Source organism: Gobio gobio, assembly GCF_949357685.1.
Source record: "Gobio gobio genome assembly, chromosome: 3".
Classification (NCBI taxonomy): domain Eukaryota; kingdom Metazoa; phylum Chordata; class Actinopteri; order Cypriniformes; family Gobionidae; genus Gobio; species Gobio gobio.
The window spans coordinates 52,203,717-52,221,411 of record NC_137099.1 but is presented as its reverse complement, the minus strand read 5'-3'; positions in this window follow the sequence as shown (position 1 = coordinate 52,221,411).

The following is a 17,695-nucleotide window of genomic DNA, read 5'->3' as shown; positions in this document are numbered from 1 at the left end:
CTTATTCATGGAATTATGTGTCTTTTTTCCCCCAATATGATTAATAATTTTGCTTGTTTTGTTTTTTTATTAATAATGACTTGCATGTGATGCCTGTTATACCTGCTATTTGAACCCGTAGATGTATAATTATAGAAGCTGCATTATTTGTAACGTATATATCACAAACAATGTACTCTGAGTTTTGAATAGAGTGCACTTTCGATCTTCAACTGGCTTTCAGACATCAATTATGCTTGTCAAGTGTGTCAAGGATTCTGATGCTGTTACTCAACATGCAGCGCTCTCTGATCACAAATTTGTTGCACATTTGTGTGCCTTTTTGCGGTTGACTGTTGTGACAACACCCAGTCAGAATAAGGCTATATCCTAGAATTACGTCGAATTTTCCATATCACTTTTAAAAACCAATACAAACAACAGCAAACAAATCCATTGTTTGGAATTCCTCTCCCAAAGTGACATTGAATTAATTAGCTGCAAAACTGAAGATGTTGAGAGCGACGACTCCATCAGTCCATCAAAGCATAGCTGGGACATACAAGGCTTGACAAACATGTACATGTGAGAATGCAAAGATGTTTTAGGCCACGCTTCAAAGTGAATTAACAGCTTGAGACCGAAACAAATGGCGTACATGTGCGTATAGTAATGAAAATCTACACACTTGACTTGAAGTTTACTATATGGCCTCATAAAAACTCTGTAAAGGCCTTCGAAGGGTCTGTAAAAAATTATTCTTTGGGATTATCTTTGTAAGTATTAATCTTTTTATCGAGAGCGGTCCAAGGATGTTTGGCTGCCGTTAAAAGGGAAGTTTGCAGCCTGCTGTTATGTGTGTGGTTTCATAGTTCACCAGCGCACATGCATAGGAAATCTATTAGCCATGTTAAAAACCAACTGAGACATTTGGATGTTTTTGCTTACAAACAGCAGCACAGTCGTCCTTAAAGATGCTTATAAGACTACATCCATCCATCCATCCATCCATCCATCCATCCTGTTAGACTTCATATTTAGTTTGATGCTGGCATTGAATCACAATGGACATATAGGCATAGTGGGCTACAGTGCCCGCCCAAGCTTTCAGCAGCATTGGTTCCAGAAGTTCTTTTTCCATTCATTTTTTTAACCAAGTCAACCAGAGGTGAATCACAACTCTACAAAATTTGATTTGAAGAAAAAATGTTTTTGAAAATCTGACAAAAAGACAAAGGTACAAGACTGTGTACTCAACGGCTTAAGTGAGGGAAAGAACTACAATCCCAAGAAGCATTGCATCATAATTGAATTAAAAACGATGGAGAAATATAGAACCACGTTCAAAAAAATGACTTCCACGCAACTATATCGAGTAATCTTTACAAATGACAATTTAGTTATATGAACAAAAGAAATTCAAGTAAAGCTGACAAAATTTCTTTGAGTAAATACAAACCCTTTGAATTTGTCACTGTTACATAATATTTAAATGTGCAGTTTACTTAATAATGTTATGTTAAATTTATAAAAGTGTATTATGTAAGGTGAGCACATTTGTTCGTCTCACTCGGCAATGTTGAGACAAACACTAATTAAGTCAAGCTGACAATACTAATTTTTATTAGAAACAACTCAGTAAATTTAAGTTCATATAGTTACATGAGTTTTTAAGTAATGTGAACAAGGATGATTTGAGTGCAACTAACAACAGTGAAAGTTCATTTTTTTTGAGTGTGAAAAAAATCAACTTGATCGACTCAATTACGACATTCACAGTGCTTCATGGGAGTGGGTGGGGCTAAAGAGATCTTTTGGCATGTTTTGACTCTGGTGATATTTTTCCTGTACAGCATCATGGGTAATGTAGTTTTTCAACCGAAATTTAGCTGTTAAACGATTATTTTAAAACTACAACCCATATTCAAGAAAAGTTGGGACATTTTGTAAAATGCAATAAAATCAAGAATTTGTAAAAAAAAAAAAAACTTCTAGCCTGCAGAAAAGCTGTAAACCTGAGTGGGTTGTCCTCACAATTTGAGTTACTGTGCGATGAAGACCACCAAGATACCAGTGCTCTGGAACCAACTAGAAAACTCTGAAAATACTGGCAAGTTATTTATAAACCTACATTCAGAAGTGTGCAGTCAGTTAGTTCTCAGTAATTTCTTGCTTAACTCCAGTTGCATGTTCACAGCGGGACATGGGCACTTTAGTGTTTATGTGTGATGTGGATTGGCGAGGCCACCATAACCAGAGGCTTTAAATCATCTCTGCATGAAATCTGTAACAACAGACTCAACAAACAAGAGAACAGAGCGATCCCTTGAAACAAAAGACTTCACTTTGCTGCGGTCCACTAATCCAAACACTAAATAACTCTTTTGAATTATTCTGTTTAGAATAATGTGAATCAAAGAATCATTCGCCATCCCTATATGTGTCGCAGTGGCCCTTTTAGAAGTTGGCTCCATTGGGGAAAATGAATTTGCGCAGCTGGAAAGCAGGGCGGTTTTGTGTCATTTAATTCTGTTCAGTTGCCCTGCGCACAGCCACAGGTCAGGAAGTGTTTATCAGTTAGTCAACACTCAGTCATCACTGGTTTATGCACATGACAGAAGGCATAGGGTTTCATGGGGTTTTGTTCTCATGGCATGATGGCTGTTTGGACTCCAGCCTTTTTTTACATCACGCCGTCGCCACATCCCTATGAGTGATTTTGCCAAGTAAGACATGTTCCTGGATCAACATATTTTGTTGATCCTTGAAAAACATTCTTGTCCAAAAATGTAGCCCTAACCATATCCCTACCTCTAAAATCCCTACCCATAACTTCTCCCTAAAATCAGAGGGAAATGATAGGTGAATAACACCTAGCCACCTAAACTTGACATAAACTGTAAACTTGTCCCTCAAATCTGATTGGTTGATTGGGTTGTTGTTCCAGGGTCAACAAAGATGTTGATCCAGGAACATGTTGCACTTGGTAAAATCAGGTTCACCGTGAGGGTGACGGGGGGAGGAGTTGCCATGAAGACCACAGGAGGGCAGAGCCTAACCATTAATGGTGTCTACAGCAACAGAGACTGGAGACGAGGTCAATTCATCAAAGCAGTGCACTTCTTAATTGGTATTGATTTCCAGTATTGAAACATCTTTAAATGTACTGCATAAGATGTTGGGACAAGACTATATATCTTGAATGCCATGTATTTTTCTTATAACATCGGTATAAATCAAACAAAAATGTTTTGTTTTTTTTACAATGGGGTAAGAAAAATAAAGCTTATAATTTTTTATCAATTTTGCTTTTCTTAAAAGGTGCTTTTTCTTGACAACAATGAAACGCTGCTTTACAGAGTTAAGAATTTTGCATCCTGACTTTTTTTTTATATTAAAAGTAAAATAAAATAAAAATAAATAAATAAGTGCCTCAGTATTTCACAAGAAAAAAAAAGAAAAAATTATATATATATATGTATACACCGATCAGGCATTACATTATGACCTAATATTGTGTTGGTCCCCCTTTTGCTGCTAAAACAGCCCTGACCTGTCGAGGCATGGACTCCACTAGACCCCTGAAGGTGTGCTGTGGAATCTGGCACCAAGATGTTAGCAGCAGATCCTTTAAGTCCTGTAAGTTGCGAGGTGAGGCCTCCATGGATCGGACTTGTTTTTTCAGCACATCCCACAGATGCTCGATTGGATTAAGATCTGGGGAATTTGGGGGCCAAGTCAACACCTCAAACTCGCTGTGCTCCTCAAACCATTCCTGAACCATTTTTGTTTTGTGGCAGCGCATTATCTGCTGAAAGAGCCACAGCCACCAGGTAATACCGTTTCCATGAAAGGGTCTACATGGTCTGCAACAATGCTTAGGTAGGTGGTACGTGTCAAAGTAACATCCACATGGATGGCAGGACCCAAGGTTTCCCAGCAGAACATTGCCCAAAGCATCACTGCCTCCGCCGGCTTGCCTTCTTCCCATAGTGCATCCTGGTGCCATGTGTTCTCCAGGTAAGCAACACACACACCCGGCCGTCCACGTGATGCAAAAGAAAACATCAGACCAGGTCACCTTCTTCCATTGCTCCGTAGTCCAGTTCTGATGCTGACATGTCCACTGTTGGTGCTTTCGACGGTGGACAGGGGTCAGCTTGGGGACTCTGACTGGTCTGCGGCTATGCAACTCCATACGCAACAAACTGAGATGCTCTGTGTATTCTGACACCTTTCTATCAGAACCTGCATTAACTTCTTGAGCAATTTGAGCTACAGTAGCTCGTCTGTTTGATCGCTCCCCACGTGCATCAATGAGCCTTGGCCACCCATGACCCTGTCGCTGGTTCTCCACTGTTCCTTCCTTGGAGCACTTTTGATAGAGACTGACCACTGCAGACCGGGAACACCCCATAAGAGCTGCAGTTTTGGAGATGCTCTGACCCAGTCATCTAGCCATCACAATCTGGCCCTTGTCAAACTCCCTCAAATCCTTACGCTTGCCCATTTTCCTGCTTCTAACTTCAACTTTGAGGACAAAATGTTCACTTGCTGCCTAATATATCCCACCCACTAACAGGTGCCGTGATGAAGAGATAATCAGTGCTATTCCTCAGTATTTCAATGGCTCAAAAACGGTTCAAAACTAGTATAACTTATCTCCAAAAAAAATAATGAATACATTTGATTATCACTTAATCCACTCAATCTTAATGGTTAATCAAACTTCTATACCAGTTGATTTAGTTATAAGGTGTTGAGAAAATTATTCTCGACATTAAAATTACATGTTTGAAACCAATTTGGGTTTGTAACCAATTCTTGTTATCCTCATGCTAATTTATCTCACACAGTAACCACAATTGTAACCACAATACTTTGTCTTCTGGTGTCTGAAACTTAAGGTGTATTTAATGTTAAAGTATAACAGTATTCAGTATTCACATTCAGTTTAAATATGCAGCAGAAAGACGCATCTCACCAGGTTTGATTTCAGTCTTGCCGAAACCATGAATGTCATGATTGATTTGAGGTTTTAGAGCTACAGCAGAAAGGCAGATTTTCAGAGAATAACATCTTAAATTTCAGTCTGTTCCCTAGAAGAAGCTATTGGACTGCTAGACTTGTGGGGAATCCCAGCGGGGGGAAAATTGAGGTGAGGACCATAATTAGTGAAAGACAAGGACTCCATTGTCCCGCAGGTGAAATCAAGCAAATTTCAGGCTGATGGCCAGATATTAGCCACCTTCGGACAAATGTAGTTTCAGCACCCAGTACTGATATGTAGTTTTAGGTTCCACACGTCTAAAGAGCCTTTTTGTGTCAACACTTAGTGCGGTTGCCTATTACCACACTGGTTAGCCTGATATATTCTTTGGTTTTCTGAATATTACCCACACAACCTCAGTACATCATTCAAAAGCATTTTGAGACACATTTGAGCACACTAATGGCCTGAAGTCTTATGTTCTTACAGGGCCGTTTGAAGCGTCTTACCGGGATTTTCCAAAGATATACTTCACATATGAAATACATTTTCCAAATGCGCTTGCGGCCAATTATCATAATGCAGGCAAGTGTAAGTGATATTAGTACAGTTTGTCTTGTAAATCCAGCTTTGTGTTACATTACACTTGCTATGCCCAGCTGGTTTGACTATAAACAAAGACGGAGTTATAGATGCAGGCAATACTTGCACTGCCAAATCACAAGTGATGGCTTTGTTTTGCTTCAATTTGTCTGTTATGATTTGGGGAAACCCCTAACCAAGTCAAAATACATACGCTACTTAAGACTTTCTCTTGTTTTAAGCAAAAACCGCATTAAAATGTGTTTTTAAATGCTTAAAATAAGAAAAAACATCGAATTGAAGATAAATTCTCCTAGCAGAAGTCAGTAATGTCAGTGTGTTTTTGGAATCTCGTAATGGGCTTGAGATTTGATTGTATCTCCTTGATAAAGGGTCGATGAATATGGGATACAGACTGTGGACAGTCAGATCAAAGCAATAGAGAGCAGTCATCCTCACTGTTTAAGAGTGTGTGCTTTTATTGATCTTTCCATGGCGGTGAGTGACGATCGTTTGAAAGGAAGCAGACAGTCATAGTTGTCGTGACCTGTTATGGTTTCTGTTGCTGTAGTACATTAAGTTCTGATGATTAAAAGAAAATGGGAAAATCCACGTCACTGTTCTCTGTGATCCTCAGCGGTGAAGAGTACAAAACGTGGGTGAATCCAACCTTCTGCACTTTTCAGCACACCCACCAAATCATGGCTTGTATCAGCATTGCTATGTGTTTAACTGTTTCAATTTAGAAAGGATGATGTTGCTGTTTAAAAAAAAAAAAAGTGAGCTGTTATAGAGGCCAATTTTAAGGCATTCTAAGATTTAGCCAAATTCTTGTGGAGAAGGCAACCCCACAAGTCCAGATCTCTAAAGCCCAGGACAAGCTTCTCATCGGCTGCATCTCGGCCAAAAAGCTGCGCTTGAACACACCAAAAGGACTAAAGGTTGTTTGTTCTGCGCCTGTAAGTAAGCAAATATCTAAATATCACTTTCCCCAAATCCAGTCGGCTCGTGTTATTATGAAAATATTTGGGCATTCGAATGCTCAGGTAAGATCAATAAAATTACAACAGCCTTCTGTCTGTACTGTTTTGACTTCTTTGCTCGCTTTCATCACTTTTATTCTCATGCACCGCTGCATGCTACGCTACGCTGAACAGCCAATCAGAGTTCTCTCTCTCACTGACGGCTGAGATAGCCGATTTTTAAACCAAACTGGAAAACCGTGATACACCACCCATGGTACATACCGTGGTGTTTAATTCCATCGTGGGATTCCATTTATTCCGTGGTATTCCGCGGTTTTCCTTCACGAAATTCAAACAAATAAATGGTGTTTTTAAAACTCTTTAAAGGAACACTCCACTTTTTTTGAAAATAGGCTCATTTTCCAACTTCCCCAGAGTTAAACAGTTGAGTTTTACCGTTTTCGAATCCATTCAGCCGATCTCCGGGTCTGGCGGTAGCACTTTTAGCATAGCTTAGCATAGATCATTGAATCTGATTAGACCGTTAGCATCTCGCTCAAAAATGACCAAAGATTTTCGATATTTTTCCTATTTAAAACTTGACTCTTCTGTAGTTACATTGTGTACTAAGACCGACGGAAAATGAAAAGTTGTGATTTTTCTAGGCCGATATGGCTAGGAACTATACTCTCATTCCTGCGTAATAATCAAGGAACTGCCGTTACATGAGTGCAGCGGCACAATGATATTACGCAGCATCTGAAAATAGTCCCCAGCACGCTCCCTGTGCTAGCAGGTTGTCACGTTGGTTATGTTGACTGAAGTTAGCCTATTTTCAGGTGTTGCTTAAGGGGGGGGGGGGGTGAAACACTCAGTTTCAATCAATCTTGAGTACCTATAGAGTAGTACTACTGCATTCTTCATATCTCCGAAAAGTCTTTAGTTTTATTATATTTATAAAAGAAAGATAGGCTGTACCGAGTCTTTCCGGAAAAAAAACGAGAGGCTGGAGGCGTATCCTGTGGGCGGGGCTAAAGAGTCACAAGCGCGCAGCTGTTGCGTTGAGAGAGTCTGACATCTTTAAACATGAGGAAAAAACTGTTATCCTAAATAAACCATTGAGATCAATCAGATTTATCCATACATATATGATCCAGAAAAATATCGATATTATCGATAAATATCGAAACTCTTTGGTCATTTTTGAGCGAGATGCTAAAGATGCTTCGATGATCTATGCTAAGCTATGCTAAAAGTGCTACCGCCAGACCCGGAGATCGGCTGAATGGATTCGAAAACATAAAAAGGGCAGTTGGAAAATTAGTCTATTTTCAAATATAGTGGAGTGTTCCTTTAATGTAGCTTGACAGATCACTGTATAGGCGCCTCAGTTCAAGCGGCAGCACGGAGCGCGAGAGAACGGAAAGATCCAGTACAACTTACTGAAACATAGGCTATCATATCTTGTGTGATCGTTTAATCAGAGTTTCAACGGCGGAAAGACATCAATAAAACAGCTTGTAAACAATATGTCACGTAGCATTTACCTCAGGCAGTCATTCAGTGTCCACAGCTTGTTAGTTTGCTAGAGAGATGAACTCTTTCACTAAATATATGCACTATATTAGCCTGTATTCATTATATTTTACTTAACCTGTAAGTGATGTCTTGATTATTTAATGTGTTTAAATAAATCTGTCATGATGATTACAGCCACTGTATACATGATTATATTTCAACAACGAATTCGAGTAAAAACATAATTTTATACGAATTAGATTTAGAAGTTAATGCAAAAACTGCCTCATGCGAGTGTTGATTATTATATCTAAAAATAAATAGCAACTGAATTACGGCTAATAGTTTGGGCTCTGTTGTTAACCTTTTAATATTAGTGTAATGTGCAAGTAGGGGCTCCCTATATAGTTTACAGCATTAGTAGAGACCCTTAATCCCGAACCCGAACTGTCAGTTTTGTGTACCATTACACCCCTAATATACAGTGGTGGCCAAAATTGTTAACACACCTGACAGATCTGAAAATATTGACCTTATTTTGCCTCCAAAACATTATTTATGTTCATGAAACATTGCTCTAACAATCAAATATCAGATGAAGTGAGTCACACTGTCTTTATCCACTAACTTTAATTTTAATATTTAATATGTCCAGTTGTCCACCTTTTGCAGCAATTACAGCAGCACATCTCTCAGGCATAGTGTCAGTATATTTCCTCTGAGAACTTCAACACTAAAGTTGTCCCATGCCTTCTGAAACTGAAGCTAAAGGCTTTCCTTTGAATGTACAATAGATCTGTCCAACTGTCCATGGGATCGAGGTCTGGACTTTGAGGGGGTCAGTCCATAATTTTCAATGTTCCAGCACATTAGTTCCAGCAATAGTTAGGAGAATATTTCGGGTCTTCATGGAAAATAAATCCAGGCCCAATAAGATGACGCCAAGAGTTCAAATAATTTTGGCCACTACTGTATTAAGTGTGCAATGCATTTATATGCTTAAAAGTAATGTGTCATTAGCTTAAAATGTAAACGCCAAACTCTATTGAACTCAATTGTGAGTGAAGCCTCCCATGTGCTTCCCGTGAGGAGCGCTAACTGTACGCCACACAGAGTTGCTACCGATGTCTAGAGTTCCAAATCAGTCACTTTGAGGTTTCTTTTCTTTTAAAATATTGCCTATGTAGGAGGTAGTGTAGCACCGGTATCACACCACTTACTGCGCCACTGGACCAGTTCTAGGTTCTAAGGAGTGGGAAGCAAAAAATAATTAGACCAGAGACCGTTGCTTTAAATACAAAAGGCCGGCAATTTACTGAATGCAAAAACACATAGAATAAACAGAATGCAAAACAAAGAAAAATACCCTGCAGGTTCTTAATATTGAGGTAAGTAAAATAAATGAAAAGGTATTTCACTCTCTCTTTGTTCTTTAGTTCACTCGAGTTATAATCAGACTAATCTAAGTTAGACCGGTCTTTTTCTATCTTAGAATTCCTATTTTCTTCCTGAGTTAACTCTGTTTCCTTCCTTTTACAGGTGAGAAAATACCTTCAATTTACACAACCAATCAAAGTGGACCACAAGCATTTCAAGTAACATTCAACATATGAACTCAATTTGAAAATAAAAGTGTGAAACCTTAAACTCAAGTTCAAGTCCAAATGTGCGTGTTCAATTGTTCAGTCCAATGAAAAGTCTCAGCTCAATTCAGTTCAGTTCAAAAACGATAGTTCAATCGGTTTCCAGTTCAGTTCAAAACAATTTCTGATACTCCTACCACTCTGGCAGCGAGTCACCATACGCAGCAGATTTCCTCACTGATGCGATGGGGAAGATGAGTTGAAAGTCTGGGTCTGGCTCGCCATCTTGAATCTGGTCTGTGCATGCCATGTGCACACTCACACACTGCAGGCCAATCCTTGCTCCAACCGAGCCTCAAACCAAGCAAAAAACCTGACCTGTGTAACAGGTCATAAGCACAATAAATCAATTTTTAAATCCTCAAATTACACAAATAAATGTTTCAGTCTCTGAGTTGTAACGTTACTGCTACAGTGCTTTTTCACCTCTAAAATGGCGGCGGAGCGGTCTCTTTTAACACAGCTCCGTTTCCACACAACTACCGCACACATCTTTCATTTACAAAGCATACATTCACTTTTATAACATTCACAGTTTTCATAAACCCAAAATATTAACTGGTAAACAGTTTATGGCGAAGCATTTCCTTGTAAACAGCTACGTTTTTAATGTTAGCTCTCCGCCAGAAAAAGAAAAAAAATACAACATGGCAAAATGCAAGAAAACAACTCAAAACTCACCAAAACCGGGGTGGCTTAGTTCTCATAAAATCCCTGTCAGTTCCCAACCAGGCAAGTTATGTTTTTCAGCTGCAAAATCAACTTTATCACTCTTTTCTCTGCTAATTAAACACAGTTCGTTCTCTCCGATCTATCCTCTGCTCTCACTTTCAGGCTTCCGCGCTGCAGCGTCACTGAAGTACTGCGTCTAACGTCACTAGTCTCTTAAAGGGGCAGTGACATTAATTTTCTGTCAGCATACTATTAATCTTAAACATTAAATTGTTGTATTAACATTTTTAACTCTGATGAATAAACGTACATTAAATGAATCACAACCTTCAAACTTATTTATACAGCTTTTAAACTATTTATTCTTATTTATGTCATATTTACATGGGTTACATCCTCCCCTCTTTACCTAATGCACGTCCCTGTGCATTCTGAATCTATACTGTCATAACTCTAGGGGTTTTTGGAAAGCTAGGCTCTTCAAGGGACTCTGTAAACACATTACTCAAGGTTTGAAATAAAGACTGAACTATTGTAACCAGCGGGTTCCCTAGTTCAGGGTAAGTCAGTCTTTTAGCCGCTTTTCTGTCTCTGATAGGTCTTCTAGAACAGTCACCTTCTGTCTGGATGTCAGTTTGGTCCATAACACTTGTGTTTTCTTTGCGCTCCTGAGCAGGTTGAGTAGAAGGATGGACATTATCCAGGTCTTCCTCAGGTAGGTTTCCAGTTTCCTGTTCAGCGGTTGAGCTGCTCTCTTCAGGATAAGGTAAGTCATTGGTTCCAGGATTAGGTAAATCGTAGTCTGCAGGGTCAGGTAAGTCATAGTTTGCAGGATTAGGTAAATTCAGGTCACAAGTCTCTACTGGAACATCCTCAGGAAGAGCTTTGGCTACGTTTGAAGGACCTTGCTTAACAGCAGTCAACTCTTTGGAGGGTTCCGGTTCAATCCTTTGTGATAAGTGTTCTATGGGTTCAGGGGTCGGATCAAACCCTAGTGTTTCCACTCTTAGGTTTCTGTGTCCATCATAGTGATATTCCTCAGAGTCAGATTGGGATTCATCCCCATCAGCTCCATCTGAACTGTCATTTTTAGGATGCTGTCGAGTTCTTGGTCGTCTCACTGCCATTGACGGGTTAGTTTCACTTTCGATTGAGGTCACAGGAAGGAAACCGCATGGCAGCAGGAGGTCACGATGAAGAGTTCTTTGTGGACCATCTCTTGTCTCAGGCCTCACAACATACACTGGGACGTCTCCAGACTGTTTCTGGACAATGTACACATCGGACTCCCACCTGTCGGCCAACTTGTGCTTGCCCCTAAGGCGGACGTTTCGAACCAAGACTCTGTCGCCTTCCTTCAAGGTGGAGTCAACAACATGCTTGTCAAACCTCACTTTGTTGCGACTGGCTGTCTTTTTAGCATTCTCAGTTGCTACTTTGTAACTGTCTTCGAGTTGGGATTTCAGGTTGCGAACATATTGCGAGTGTGAGCCTGGCTGGTGATTGACTGGTAGGCCAAAGGCTAGGTCAACTGGTAATCTTGGCTGACGCCCGAACATTAACTCGTAAGGGGTAAAACCAGTTGTCTCGTTTTTGGTACAATTATAAGCATGTACTAATGGTTTGACGTAATCCCGCCAGTGACTCTTTTTCTGATTCTCGAGAGTTCCCAACATGTTGAGCAGGGTCCTGTTGAAGCGTTCTACAGGGTTCCCTCTCGGATGGTAAGGAGTGGTTCTTATCTTTTGAGTGCCAATGAGCTCACACAGTTCTTTTATTGTTCGGGACTCAAAGTCGGGACCTTGGTCACTGTGGAGTTTTTCAGGGATGCCGTAATGGACGAAAAAGTGATCCCACAGGCTCTTGGCCACTGTCCTGGCTTTCTGATTCGGGGTAGGGACAGCCACTGCATATTTCGTAAAATGGTCGGTAATGACCAGAATGTCTTTGGTGTTACTGGAGTCCGGCTCCACACTGAGAAAGTCCATGCACACAAGTTCGAGTGGTCTTGTAGCGACGATGTTGACGAGTGGTGCGGCTTTCTCAGGCATAGCCTTACGTCGTATGCAGCGGTTGCAGGTTTTGACCTTAGCTTCCACCTCGGCTGACATTTTGGGCCAATAGAAACGCTTCCGGACGAGATCTAGAGTGCGCTCTACACCCATGTGGCCCATGTCGTCATGGAGGCTCTTGAGGACTAAGGACCTCAGGACTTCGGGGAGCACAAGCTGGTAGTGAGTCTGAGCACCCTCTTGCCGCTTGCGATACAAGACACCATTTAAGACAGTTAGTTTGTCCCACTCTCTTAATAAGAGACCAAGCTCAGGAAGTTCCTTCCTCAAGGATGGTGGAGGTTTCTCTTCTAACTCCACTTGCCTGAGTACTTCACGGATGCAGGGATCAGCATTTTGCTTGTCTCTTAATTCAGCAGATGCTAATGAGGGGATGACAGGTAAGCCACCAAGCTGATCCTCCTCTTCAAAGCTTTGTGGGAGAGCTTTTGGATGATGGGCAAGTGACACAACCAAGGTGGTGCCGGGTGATGTTTCCCCAGAGTGATTGTTGATCACTTGGCGAACCAAGTGCTTCTCACAGATGGCTTTGATAGTGTTTTCATCCAGGTGTGCATAATCAGCCTCTGACAAGTGTCTTTTTGTGAATTGTTGTATCCTCTCCAACTCCTTTTGTGATGATGTGTCATCAGGTAATCTACCGTGGGGACGCCTGGACAGCCCGTCCGCGTCTTGATTTTGCTTACCGGCTCTGTATTGTAGCTGGAACTCAAATGTCGACAGAGCGGCTAACCATCTGTAGCTTGTGGCGTCGAGCTTAGCAGAGGTAAGGATATATGTTAATGGATTGCTATCGGTGACAGCAAGAAACGTATTCCCGTATAGGTAGTCCTGGAATTTCTCTGTCACTGCCCATTTAAGGGCAAGGAATTCTAATTTGTGCGCAGGATACCTGGACTCACATTTCGACAGACCTCGACTTGCATAGGCAACCACTCGTTTCTGCCCCTGTTGCTCCTGGTAAAGAGCAGCACCGAGTCCTGAGGTGCTTGCATCGGTGTGTAAAATGTAGGGGAGCTTGGGGTCAGCAAACCCGAGGATGGGGGCAGTTGTCAGTTTTCCGATTATGGTGTCGAATGCTGCCTGGCAAGCAGACGTCCATCTGTCACCAAAGAGGTCCTTTGGGTTGAAGTATTTCTTAGGGTTCTCTGGGGTTTTATTGCACTTTGTCAGCGGCGGATAGCCAGCAGTGAGCTCGTTGAGTGGCTTCACAATCTTTGAGTAGTCTTTTACGAACCGGCGGTAATAACCGCAGAAACCCAGGAAGGTTCTTAGCTCTTTCAGGTTGTTTGGTTTTGGCCAGGTTTTTAATGCTGCTACCTTGTCTGGATCAGTTTCTATGCCCCTTTCAGACACGATGTGGCCGAGGTACTTCACAGAAGTTTGGAAGAACTTGCACTTCCCTGGCGACAGTTTCAAGCCAAACTCTTTCAATTGGTTGAGCACGCGCATCAACCTTTCCTCGTGTTCTTCCAGTGTCGAGGAGAAGATGATGAGGTCATCAAGAAAAACTAGGGCTTGCTTCAAGTTCAACTCTCCCATACAGCGCTCCATAAGTCTCTGGAACGTGCTAGGGGCGTTAGTTATCCCCTGAGGCATCCTGTTGAACTCGAAGAATCCTAGTGGGCAGACGAATGCGGTTTTGTGTTTGTCTGCTTCCTCCATCTCTATTTGATAGAATCCTGATTTGAGGTCAAGTACTGAAAACCACTTGGACCCTGTCAACGCCGAGAATGACTCCTCAAGATTAGGTAAGGCATATGAATCTTTTACTGTTTGGGTGTTCAATTTTCTGTAGTCTATGCAGAGTCTGACATCGCCATTCTTTTTCCTGACGACGACAATCGGCGAGGAGAAAGGCGACTCCGATTCACGGATGACTTCTGCATCAAGGAGTTGCTGGAGATGGTTACGCACAGCCTCTATATCTTGGGGGTGTATAGGTCTTGGTCTATGTTTGAATGTTGTCTCGTCACTGAGGGTTATGTGGTGTTTTATTTTGTCAGTGCGACCAAAGTCAAGCTCGTGCAGTGCAAACACCTCCGGCATGGACCTTAATTTCTCAGTTATCCGCTCTTTCCACTCATTGGGTACAGGAGAGTCAGTGAAGTCAAGGTTGAGATTTAATTTTTGGTCAGGTTTTGTGGGAAGGTCTGAGTCAGGGGTCTTAATTGATTGAACACTCTTGACAGCATGTATCTCTGCTATTACAGCCTTTGGAGATAGGGTGATGTCATGTTGTGACTCATTCTTGAGCATGACTGGTATGCAGCGTGGTAGTTTCGGTGGTAGGCTTACCAAGCTATCTGTGACCAGGATGCCACCTGGCAGGGAGGATGACTTTGGTGACTCTACCATCACCCACTTTCCAACGTCAGTTGTCCTGCGGCTCACTGATCCTTCAATGACTTTGGTCTGCCCAGCTGCAATAGTCTCAAAGTCTCTACTATGAAGCCTCACCTCCCCTAGACTGGAATCAACCGACTGTCTTTTCCTGATTTCAAGGGTCTTTAAGACAACTTTGTAGCCGTAAGGAAGAGACTCATAGTTCTGAGGTGCGATATCTGCATACTTTTCATAGAGAACATCCAAAGTGTTTGTGCCTATAAGTACTGATGACAAGGTGGAGCGCATGTCAGGTACAACCAAAACCAATGTGGGCACCTCAATGTCCGCTCCAAGCAAACTCTTTGGGAATCCGATGGTGGCCTCAATATAGCCAAGGTAAGGGACGCTTTGGCCGTTGGCTCCTTCCACTTCAAGCAGGTCATTCAAGGAATTCATAGGTAAGTGAGACAGGTTCTCTAAATAGAAAGAGTTGGGGATCGTTGTTACTTGCGAGCCTGAATCCAACAGGCATCTGCAGTCTTTGTTACCTATGGTCACTTGTGCAGTGCACTTGGCTCCAATCAGCCCTTTTGGTAGGGTCACTGTCTGTTTTTGTGTGTGAGAGTACACACAGGCTCTGTGCAGCTTCTTTTTGGGACACTTTGTCTGTGTTCCAGTCCCTGTTTGTCCCACAACCGGAACTGGGTCTAGTTTAAATGATCAGGCTTTGAAGCACCATTTTCAATGTCCCATGTTAACTGCTTTTCTCTTAGCTGCTTCCTCTTCTCAGCTACAAGAGATGGGTTCGGCTCACTTTCACACTGAGGCTTAATGTGTCCGTCCTCTCCACATCTAAAACAATACCAGGGCCTTGGTCTATTGCTTGTGTTGTTGTTTACATCTCGGCTGTGGTGCGGCCTTTGAGATGTTGGAGTGATAGCTGTTTGGGGAGGTACTGGTCTGGCAGCTGATTTAGCCTTCCTACTGTCTTTCTGTGTGATACGTGTGAGCTGGGACTGTAAATCAGCTATTTGTTTCTTTAGGTCTTGGATTTCGGACCTGTGATCAAAAGCTGGCTGAGATGGGTTGCAGTCTTCTTCACTCTGCACATAAATACCTTGATAATAAGAAGACACTCTTGGCTTTGCAATATTGAGGTGCTGTTTCATGCGGGATGCTTTGGAAGTACGCTTATCTTCTGCTATGCGGAGTAACAGGAGAAGTTCAGCAAAGGTAGGTGGGTTCTGTTTCTTTTGCTCTAGCTGGAGTTCAGCTATTAAGATGTTGTCCCAGCAGCCTCTGACAAACTGTCTGAGAAGATGCCGGTCAAGGTCACTTGCGGTTACACCTCCCCTCCTGAGGGTGGTGTTCAGCATCACCTGCAGCCGTTGTAGATAAGCTGAGGGTTTCTCACCGTTATCTTGCATTGTGTTAAGATACTTTGCGAAGAGGTCATCTCCGTCCTCGACAGTGCCAAAAGCGGAGTCCAGGATCTCCAAGTACGCATTAAGGGGAGATTCAGGTGTCAGGTGCTTCACAATATCGATGGCAGGTGATAAGAGACTTTCAAGAAGCTTCCGTGACTTGTAAAGATCAGATTGGGTTGTGTCTTTAAGGAGAAGTTCCACATTGGAACGCCATGTCTCATAATCCACTTCATTGTTAGATCGGGGGAAGCGCCCAGAGAAGGGTCTGAGTCTCAAAGAAGTGTGCACCTGCAGAGCAGAATCTTCATTTCTCACTATGTGCTCGACTATTACTTTTTGTATGTCAGGTGGGTTGACGTCAAGAAGTTTCAGAGCAGGCTGTGTCTTTTCTTTAGATGGTGGTGGAGACCAATGATGTTGGACATGCTGCCCCGGGGCCGTACTGGGTAGGGGGCTTACGTGTGCAGCATTTTCAGGGCCATATTGCCCTGGGGCATCAGGTGAGTTCTGTTCCACATCTTCATCTTGGGTTTCTGATTGATCTAGATCGACACTCTCACTGATGACGGAGAGCTCTTCTCTGAGGACAGCTGCAAAGTCTTTGCCAGTCAGTTTTGCAATGTCTTTTAACTCTGAAAGGTAAGTCTGTGTAGCTGTTTTGCTAGCTACAGGTGAGTAGACACTGGCTAAGGCTCTGATGTGGTAAGTGACGTCAGTCTGAGTCTTACTGTTGAGTCTGTGTGGCAACGAAGGTAAGAGAGACTGCATAGCTGTACCATACACATACTCTACTACGACCTGTTTGTCTGACGCTGGCTCAGCGAAATCTACTGGGATTACCCTTTGAATGGGACCATATTGTTTCAGGAAATCATATAGTTCTTCATCAGTTTCGGTATCGGCTATGCCACTAACTATGACTGAGTTAGGGATTTTCACACTACTCGTTTGAATAACATCCATAATGAATCACTGATAACGATACGATGCGGTCTCTGGTTTCTAGTTTTAAATGCTTTAAGCCACTCCTGGCTGGCTCGCCAAGTTGTAGCACCGGTATCACACCACTTACTGCGCCACTGGACCAGTTCTAGGTTCTAAGGAGTGGGAAGCAAAAAATAATTAGACCAGAGACCGTTGCTTTAAATACAAAAGGCCGGCAATTTACTGAATGCAAAAACACATAGAATAAACAGAATGCAAAACAAAGAAAAATACCCTGCAGGTTCTTAATATTGAGGTAAGTAAAATAAATGAAAAGGTATTTCACTCTCTCTTTGTTCTTTAGTTCACTCGAGTTATAATCAGACTAATCTAAGTTAGACCGGTCTTTTTCTATCTTAGAATTCCTATTTTCTTCCTGAGTTAACTCTGTTTCCTTCCTTTTACAGGTGAGAAAATACCTTCAATTTACACAACCAATCAAAGTGGACCACAAGCATTTCAAGTAACATTCAACATATGAACTCAATTTGAAAATAAAAGTGTGAAACCTTAAACTCAAGTTCAAGTCCAAATG